Raw genomic sequence first — 10,339 nt, forward strand, 5'->3', positions numbered from 1 at the left:
GTTCTTTTGGACTCTATCAAATTTACCAATACACATATAATGGATATTCCAGATGGAGAAAGTGAAAGAATGGATTTCAAAAAATGGCCAATATGGCAAGCACATTAACCTCTATATCAGTAAGGCTTGAGAAACTCCAATTAGAATAAATTCAACTGTCGAAAGATTTTATTTTATTTTATTTTTTAGCTCACAAGTTTATTGTGAAAAACACTGCAGTGTTCTTGTGCAGTAACATCGTCTTACAAGAAAGGGGAAAAACATTTCTCTTTAGAATAACTCACCAGGTTCTGACAATACCAGAGAACAACATAGGGGTGAGATTTGAGAAAGGAATAAACTGAGTACAGACAAATCACACAATTAAATTAAACAGTATCCCTGAAAATAAATAAAACAATTTCAAAACTCATAAGTAGAGGAAAGGCTTGGTACTTATTTTTAAAAATCTTCATTAAGCGCCAATGATTGTTTGCTGCTACCCTTATCTACAGGCATGCTGTGTAAAGCTAAAGCTAAATGGAAGTTAAATTGTATTCACGAGGTGTTAATGTCTATATCTTATTATCTGTAGTCTCTCAGAGAAAGCGAAAAGGAACTACCAATAGCGCTATGCCAGAAACTGGTTTCTTGACCAACAATGTCGCTTCGGCATGCAATGAACTGGTTCATTCTGAAGTGGTCAAGGCTGTTGATGACAAGAGGCTTTGTATTTTTACGTGGCTCATCTTTTGATCTGTGTGAAAGCAAGTTTTTTGAATGTTAACTATTTTCTGACACTCTGGAGTTACTGTTGCTCTTCCCATTTCCATTAGATCAATAAATGGTTCATGGCAATACTGTACAAGTTTAAAATTTTGTTACAGGAAGTAGTCTGGGATAAGACGAGTGACATGTGGCTCCCCTCTACAAGGGGCTGGGTCAAACTGCAAGAAAGAATCTTTTAGAGTATGATCAAGTTCCATGATTGCAGCTTGGTTACCACAATGATAACAATAGTTTGGAGCACTGAAAATTGTTACTACATTCCGGTCATGGCACCAGTTATAGCCCTCCATCACCAGCTGGTGAGCTCTAGACACCAACGTGAGGCCACTGGTATGATTAAATGTCTGGGATACATCTTGGCCAAAGGTGTAACCAGCTCCCCGAGTAGATAGACCCCAATCACCACGATCATCTGGATCTGACCACAGCAAATCACACATTGGACCCTCATGGGGAACTTCTCATAGGCGATCAAGTGCTCTGATGTGATCAAGTGTATCTATAGATGGAGAGAGGCCACCATATAGACAGAAGATCTGCCCATCCACCAAGGCAGTGAGAGGAAGATAAAAAGATCTGTAAAATATTTCCAAACATTTGTATTTCCATATTTCATAAGCACTCATCATAGAAACCATAAACTTGTGTAATTTGTCTGCTCTCATGATTCCCTCGAAGAATAGTGATGCATTCACGGTAATGAACCTGAAGAGCTACAAGCAGTATAACTTTTAACTGAATGATATTCTCGGTCTACATAGTGTCCCATAAACAAGTAATTTGTATCTAGTGATTTGCCACCAATTCTAAACAGTTCCATGAGATCATGAAACTGCCCATGTACATCTCCACAGACCGTAACTGGATATCCAACCTCTTGCACGTTGGATTCTTTGGTCAGGATTTCTTTAGTCTTCTCGCACAAGCTCTTGATCTGAGACTCGGACAGCTACTTGCACTCGTTCAGCCGTTCGATCCACTGGTCCAGCTCCTTGGTGAACACATTCTCGTCCATGATACCACCGACCAAACCGGCTGCCGCTCCGCACTGCTCCCGCACCGCAGCTCGCACATGGGCCACATGTATAGGCCACCACCAGTTCCTGGAGTGTTTCTGTGGTCCCTGATGGTCGCTGGACACTAAAGTACGCTCGCTGGCTCTCCCTGCGGTGCTCGGCCGCAGGCAGCTGCGCCTCCTCCTCAGCTCCCCTAGCTCTGGAGCTCGGCCCTGTAATGGCAGCTGCCCAGCGTTATCAAAAGATTTTAAAATAATCTTTATTTTTATTTTTTTATTGAGAAATAAATAGCAATGAGACAGTTTCAAAACTGATGTACTGGACAGTTTCAATAATCAATGCATTGTACCTTGTTATCTTCTTAATGGTTATCCATAGTACAAGATGCAGATAGGATATCCTGTCCAAACACTATTAGTGCACATCTTTCTTCTCATTGAATTAAGAGAAAGTAGCTGTATATCTATCCTAACTATTCTGTATATACAGATACAAAATGGTGCTTCCTTTGTATCCCCTTTTTTTTTATTCAGTCCTGTCAGAGATGGGTATTCCATTGGCATCTAAATACTATAGGAGCGTGAATTCATCAAAACAATCCAACACAGTCCAGCAGTCCACAATAGCAGTGGGTTATCCACAGAAGTCGTCCACTTGAGCCTTTCACAGCTCAGCATATTAATATGGCTTTACTTTATATACCTCATTTTTATACTTTTCTATTGGATGGTTAAAAAATCTTAAAAGCAGCAAGAAAAAGGCTCCTTACATACAAGGGACTTTTAATCTTTTAATGAGATGAACAGCTAACTCATTATCAGAAATTATGAAGATCAGAAAGTAGAACAATGACATAGTCAAAGTGTTGAATGGAATAGGCTCTCAAGCAAGAATTCTATATCCAGCAAAACTTTCTTTCAAAAAGAAGAAATTAAGACATTATTTAAATAAATCTGAGAGGATTGTTAGCAGTACCTTAGAAGAAACAGTAAAAGGAATACTGTACTTCATGCTGATTAAAAGGCACTAGATAGTAACTTGAATCTACACAAAGAAATAAGAGCATAAGTATATTGGTAAATATAAAAAATGGTAAGCAACTTCAAGATTTACAATAAATATATATTTGGCTTCTGTTCTCCTTTCCTGGTACAACACCCTTAAAACTACAGAACACTTCAGTGTGAAAAGTATCCTTTTGAATGTTGCTTAGGTGACTAAGTGACTTAAGGCTTCCAGTACCTCAGAATGGGGGTGGTTTCCAGGAGAGCCAATCATGTGATTAGAAGACTAGAACTTTCTGACATCTGGGGCAAGTGGGAAAGCAGAAGACTGAGGCAATGTCCAATCCTGATTACTTCATCCATCATATGTACATAATGAAACCCTGTAAAACCAAAGGCATGAGGTTCAGAGAACTTGTGGTTTGGAAAACATGTGGAGACACTGAGAGAGTGGTCTTCCTGGAGAGAGCATGAAAGTTCCATGTTCCTTTCCACATACCTTGCCATATGTGCCTCCTCTATCTGGCTAGTTTCAAATTGAATCCTTTTATAATAAACTGATCATCCAGTGACACATCATTTGCTTGCACTCTCTGAGCCATTTAAGCAAATAATTAGCCATAGAAGGAGCTGGGAGAGTCTTTGATTTAGAGCTAATCGTCAGAAGCACAGTGATTGATGTCAGAAGACGAATACTGTTTTGTGGGACTGAACCCTTTTACTAGTGAGATTTGCCGCTAACTTCAGGTGGACAATGTCAGAATTGACACTGTAGCAGTTAGTGTCCAATGGAGAATTGAACTGAGATACACTGTTGTGCAAAACCCCCAAACATGGTATAGGAGAGTTATGAAAATATCAAGTGCTGTGAGTGAAAACACAGAGAAAATTGTTTTTCCCAAAACACAGTACAGTACAAGTGTATATTTATTTGCAACTCTCCCATCTGATTTAAAAGACAACTACTTGAACCAATAATTATGAAACTATGTTGGTATGCTTATGATATAGAATTATGTAATTCATGTGATAGTAATAACACAAAAGAGGGTCAAGGGACTATGGTAGGGAGCTCTATGGTAAATCAAATTTACCATGATTGTTTGAATGTCGTTAGCCCCAGAGAACCCTCTGTAGGTGTCAGCTTTGCCATTATAGAGAAAATAACCAACATCTATGCCATAAAGGAAGGAAGATTTACTGTGGCTCACGGCTTCAGAGATTAAGTCTGCAGTCTGTAGGCTCCAGAGCAGAAATGTCATGGCTCTAGGCGTGGCACAGCAAACCGTTCACTGCATGGTCCCACGAAGCAGAGCACAGAAGAACACAGGAGAGGAAGGGACTGGTAAGCACATACATACCCAAAGATAGACCCCATGGCCTACAAATGCTAATGTGCCCAGAAATGTGCTTCGCTAATTCCTGAGGTATTTCCCAGCCAAAAAAGTTGACGAACTTAACAATCACACCTTGTGAGAAAATAACTTGAAAACACATAGCCAAAGAAACAATAGGGAAATAAAATACAGAGTAGAAAATAAGTACCCCTTCTAAATTAAAATGGGAAATGTCCTACCTCATACATAGTTGCATTAAGTGGGAATGAACTATACACTAACGAAAAAGCATATACTGAAGATGCATTTTTAAAAACATGATCTAACTATAGAGTGAACAAGAGAGAAATTTCATTTTATCTTTGAAGGATTTTTAGTCTTATTAGTGTATGTTTGTATTACATAATCATTATATTCCTCAGGGGAAGTTGGCACAGGTATGTAACACATCATAATTCTTTTCTCATTCCCTTCCCCTTCTATCTATGTACATATCATTATTAGTTTATTAGCACATGTGTACAGTACACATCGGTTACATTCCTGGTGGGAACTTGGGACGTGTACACAAGACAACTTAATTCCTTTTGCATTCCCCTTCCCTCACCCCATCCCTTGGTCCGCTTCTTTTCTTGGACATATTTGTAGTCCATGATGTTTACCTTCCTCATATGGCATTAGTATACATACACAAAACATCCTAAAGAGACACATTACAAATTCAAATGCACAAATAATTTAAAGTGAAAGAATGGAAAAAATAGATACTATATAAACAAAAACTAAAAGACAGCTGGAATAATAATAAACCAATAAAATATACCAAGTAAATAATTGTTACTAGAGCACTGGGAAAATAGCTCGGAGGTCTAAGCACCTGCCTGGCAAGCACAAGGGCCTGGATTCCATTCCTGCTCCCACATTCTGTGCTGGCCCCAAAACCGAGCATGGTGGTGCACACCTATAACCCCAGTGGGAAGGAGGCTGAGACAACTTGCAAAAATTAAGCTAAAAGGAAGAATAGAAAGTTCAACAGTAGTAAATGAAGATTGAAATATCCCTTCAGTAATGATTACAGCAGCTAAAAAGCAACCTAAAATATTTGAATAGCATCATAAACTAACTAAACCTTTCAGACACCAATAGACCAAGACTTGCATCTTTTCCTGCACCCTCCCCCACAACATTAGCAGAACATATTTTTCTCAAATGTTTCTCTGGGAAAGATCATATGCTAGGCTATAAAACAAGTCTAGATATATTTAAAATGTTAAAATCATACAAAGTAGTTTTTGACTAATGAAAAAACCCTTTTATATATATATACACAGAACTTCTGACATAAAAAAGCAAATTTTTTCAAACCAAACAATTTTCTAGCTCTCTGTAGACATCAACTTAACTCAGCTCTGATACAATCTACCTGCATCGATGCTCAGGCTGCAGGCTGCCTCGTATGTAGAGGCCTCAGCCCCACAAGAAGCCCTACCCCGAGCAAGGTGTAGTGTTGCACGCCTGTAATCCCAGCACTGGGGAGACTGAGGCAGGAAGATCACTGCAAGTTTGAGGTCACCCTGGGCTATATAGTGAGCACAAGATCAGTCTCAATTCTATAGTGAGATCCTGCCTCAAAAGCAAAACAAGACCAAGAATCCACACACACACACCACCCTGGTCGCCAGTTTGGGTCTCCCGCACTTTGCACTGATAGATGCAGTTAGGGGTCCCACAGCCCTCTCCTTGGGGTCCATCAGTGCTAGAATGACTCACAGAATTCAGAAAAGCAAAGTACTAACAAAGAACCCATCTCCTAGATGTTCATACTATAATATTCACTGGTTGTATGATCTCATAATGGAATCCAAGAGCTAATATGCAGTAATCTAGTACAGACAGGGTGGGGGCGTAGTAGGGTTATACAGGACAGTGAGTAAATGCTGAAAAATCCTGATACGGCTCAGGAACAGCTGGCAGAATTCAGCATAGAGGGAAAATCTTAAGAGTTTTTAGGAGCTTTCCGCTAGGAAGCAAGGACAGAGATCCAACAAGTACTATATGATAATATCCCAGTGCCCACATCATAGAAATAAATGGCAGAAAGAAATTTGATATGGAAATTAATGCTTTCCTAAATAATAAGTAGGCTCCAAAATCTGAAAAGTAATTAAGAATACACTGAAGTGGAATAAAAATTTATTAAAAAATTATGTAATGCAGCTAAAGAGCTCAGGAAAATTTAAACCTAAAGATGCCTGTACTATATTAAAAAGGCAGACAGAAGCTGGGTGTGGTGGCCTGTAAGCACAGCGCTCGGGAGGCAGAGTCAGGAGGATGCCCACAAGCACAGGCCCACCTGGGCTCTCTAGTGAGTTAAAGGCCAGCTAGAATGGTGCTTAGCCAGACCCTGTCTTGGGAGTTGCACCACAGCAGTGGCCAGGGCTGATGACATAGAGGAGTCTGGCATGGATGTCGATGTCGGGACCAAGACAGTGGTCACCTAGGTGTCCTCATGCATGGTCACTCAAGTGTGTGGAGGCTGAAGCCTCAGAGAGGCGAGATAACCCTGCAACCCAGCCTCACCCAGCGCCATGGGAACCTAAAGACAAGACATGGAAGGAAACAAAGGTGACCGGTGGGGACAGATCGTGGTGGCGGGCTTCATCATGGATGATGCCAAGGACAGGGAGGAGCAGTGCAGGAAAAGTGTTGGCTAAAGGGGGGCGCGAGCGCCAGGAGTGCTGCCTGTGGCTCCTTGTCCCGATTCAGCGGGACTTATCTTGAGCTTAGAAGGAGACCAGCTGTTTCAGCTGTGCCCACCCGGCCTCTAAGTCCTGGGCACAGAGTTCCAGGGCTGTGTGCGAATGACCAGCCACTCTGTGCAGGGTTTCTGAGAGCACTTTCCCGGACTGGAGCAGGGGAGGGACCCAAAGTGCAGGGCCTTGCAGGAGAGATCTGCAGCACCCTGGATTTCTGGAACTGTGCTCACAAAAACAAGCCCTATTCAATCTGAGGCGATGCGTGGCTGCCTGAAGCCAGAGGTGAGGACTTTCTCTGTTAGCTTAATTTTAAGTTGAAATCACCAGATCCCTTCCTTGCAGTCAGCTTCATGCCATTTTAAAAGTCAGTGCCCTGGAAATCAATAAATCTGAATTCCAAACATGTGTCGAATTCTCTACAATCTGTTTTGAGAGTAGATTTGCTAATTAATGTTGAGAAGGGAATCATCAAAAGCTTTTTCTGTTGATTTGTTTGTTTTGTACTTTTAAAATATGATTTAAACTAAAATATTTTCCTAAATCTTTGGTTGCAAATATTTGGACTTCATTGTGCCAATTTGAGGTACTTTTCTTTTTTTCTTTCTTTTATAAAATTTTTAATACAAAATGCAAGGAATTCAACAATTGTGGTTATATTGAGTATTGTTGTCTTCAAATTAATTGTTCAGATTATAAGCTATAAGCATGAAAAATTGGTCAAAAAATTAAAAAGGAGTGAGAAAAAAATGTAAGCATTAACTGCTCCTTTCAATAGATCAGCAGAAGTCAGGAGTACAGTTATCAGAGCTGTACTGTGTATACACATATACCTTTTTTCTTCCCTTCCTTCGTTTTTCTTTTCTTTTTTTTCCTCATCCCAGTTGTTCCAGACACCACTGAGATTCCATCTCACCTCAGAAAAAATGGCTACATCAAGAAGTCAATCAATAACAGATGCTGGAGGGGCTGTGCAGAAAAAGGAAGCTTCTCCACTAACAGTGGAAGTGTAGACTCATAATACAACTACTATGGAAATCAGTGTGGAGATTTCTCAAAAATCTGTGATTTGAGGCCCCATTCTAGCCACCTTTTCCCTCCTGGGTGTTTTGCCAGAAGAATTGAAAACATCATACCACAGAGATACATGTGCACACATATTTCTAGCAGTGCAATTTGTCATTGCTAAATCTTGAAAACAATCCAAATGCCCACCTACTGAAGAACGGTTAAAAAAGATGTGGCATTTTTTTCCATTGGGAGCTTTACCCAGCTCTGAAAAAGATAAATTTGAGGCTTTTACAAGTAAATGGATGCAGCTAGAGACCATACTCATAGCTGAAATAAATCAGACCTCCATGTGTAAACACTGTATTGTCTCCCTACTGTAACAACCTGAAAGAGTAAATAAAATCTGAAAGGTTCTTGATGTATAATTGTATGCAAAATAGGGGTTTTATTATGCCATGTTTCCTGTCCATTCATTGAGATTTAATTCACTCCCTTTTAATTTTTTCACCTCCCCTAGATTTGAGTTTTTATTTTAAAATCCAAAGATTTTTAAGTCCTCTTTTGGCATCTCATCCACAGGGTGGGACAGGAGGAGCAGTGGGGTCCCAGTCTGGGGCTCTCACCTTGCCATGGTGGTTGTGGAGTAGAGAATCTCAGAATCTCATGAGTGACTCTGGTCTACACGTCTTGCTCTTCAGATCCCAGCTTCCAGGGAGTCCCATTACTGGTTTAGTGGTGATTGGCAGCCCACACTGAGCAAGGCTTCAAGGGCCAGCCTGGCATCTGTGTGCTGCGGCCAGGCTGATCCAAAGCCCCAGCTCGAAGGGGAGCCCAGTAGAAGATAACAGATGCAGCTCTATAGGCACAGACCTAGAAACCTCTTTTCTTTGAAAGTTTTCAGTAAGAAGACATCTGGGGGCCAGCCAGATAGCTCAGTGGATTAAAGCACCTGCTAAGGCAGGCTCAGGGACCGGAGTTTGATCCCCATGCCATGCCATTCCCACCTGTGGGACACTCTGAGATGGTGACTGAGACTGGGCATGGTGGCATGTCTGTAATCCCAGCTCTTGAGAGGCTGAAAACAGAAGGATCACTATGAGTCTGATCTTTGTTTTAAGACCCTGTAGACCCTGTACTAAATACACAAAAATAAAAATAAAAAAAGAAGGCATCTGGGCAAGTTGGTTAAATGATGGCATTTGAGCAACAGAAGTGGGATAAATTGCTTTTAAGATGATAAGCTCATCTTCTGTTTTAACCCCTGCATTCTCTCCTCCTCCTCTTCCTCTTCCTCTTCCTCTTCTCCTTCTCCTTCACCTTCTTCTTTTCCTCAGCTTGGACTCACAGTTATCCTCCTGTTAGCCTCCCAAGAGCTGGGGTTACAGGCATGCCCCTGCCCACTCTCTGATAATTTTTAAAAAGAACATGTCTCAAAAAAATCTTCAATAACCAAACCTTATATCTTTTTTTCCCCCGGTACTGGGGATTTAACTCAGGACCTTGCACTTGCCAAGCAAGCACTTATTCTACTGAGCTATTTCCATGGCCCGAAAACCTTATATCTTAAGAAACAAAGAAAAAAGGGAATGAGTTAAATGCAAAGCTCATAGAAGAAAAAAGGTGCTGAAAATTAGGGTGAAAATAAATTATGGAATAGAAAAGCATTAGCAAAACTCAATAAAACCAGAATTTAGCTCTATAAATGACTCACAATGCATCTTGAGACCATACTCATAAGTGAAATAAATTAGACTTGTAGGGCAGGCCAAATAGCTCAGTAGATTAAAGCATCTGCAAGCAGGCATAGTGGCTGGGGGTTCAATCCCCGGGCCTGCTGTGCTGGCCCTGCCCCTGGGGCAAGCTGAGACAGCAATTGAGACTGGGCGGGGTGGCACATGCCTGTAATCCTAGCTCTTGGGAGACTGTAAACAGGTGGATCACTATGAGTCCAATCTAGTAGTGTGACCCTGAACACCCTGTAGACCCTTCCCTAAAATAATAATAGTAATAATAATAATAGGAGTACACTTAGTAGCTTATTCCTTTCTGCTAGTGGACACTGTGGAGGAAGCATTGTCAGTCTTCCAACTGTCATCATGTCTAAGTCAGAGTCTCCCAAGGAGCCCGAACAGCTACAGAAGCTCTTCATTGGAGGGCTGAGCTTTGAAACAACTGATGAGAGTCTGAGAGCCATTTTGAGCAATGAGGAACACTCACAGACTGTGTGGTAATGAGAGACCCAAACACCAAGCATTCCAAGGGCTTTGGGTTTGTCACTTATGTACCTGTGGAGGAGATGGATGCAGCCGTGAATGCAAGGCCACATAAAGTGGATGGAAGACTTGTGGGACCAAAGAGAGCTGTCTTAAGAGAAGATTCTCAAAGACCAGATGCCCACTTAACGGTGAAGATCTTTGTTGGTGGCATTAAAGAAGATACTAAAGAACATC

General features: G+C 41.1%; 1 pseudogene; it reads right to left on the reverse strand.

The window, feature by feature from the left end:
• Positions 1 to 860: 860 nt before the first annotated feature.
• Positions 861 to 1,783, reverse strand: LOC101563473 (annotated as a pseudogene).
• Positions 1,784 to 10,339: the final 8,556 nt, after the last annotated feature.

The sequence above is a fragment of the Octodon degus genome, unplaced genomic scaffold, assembly GCF_000260255.1.
Source record: "Octodon degus isolate 3935 unplaced genomic scaffold, OctDeg1.0 scaffold00017, whole genome shotgun sequence".
Lineage (NCBI taxonomy): Eukaryota > Metazoa > Chordata > Mammalia > Rodentia > Octodontidae > Octodon > Octodon degus.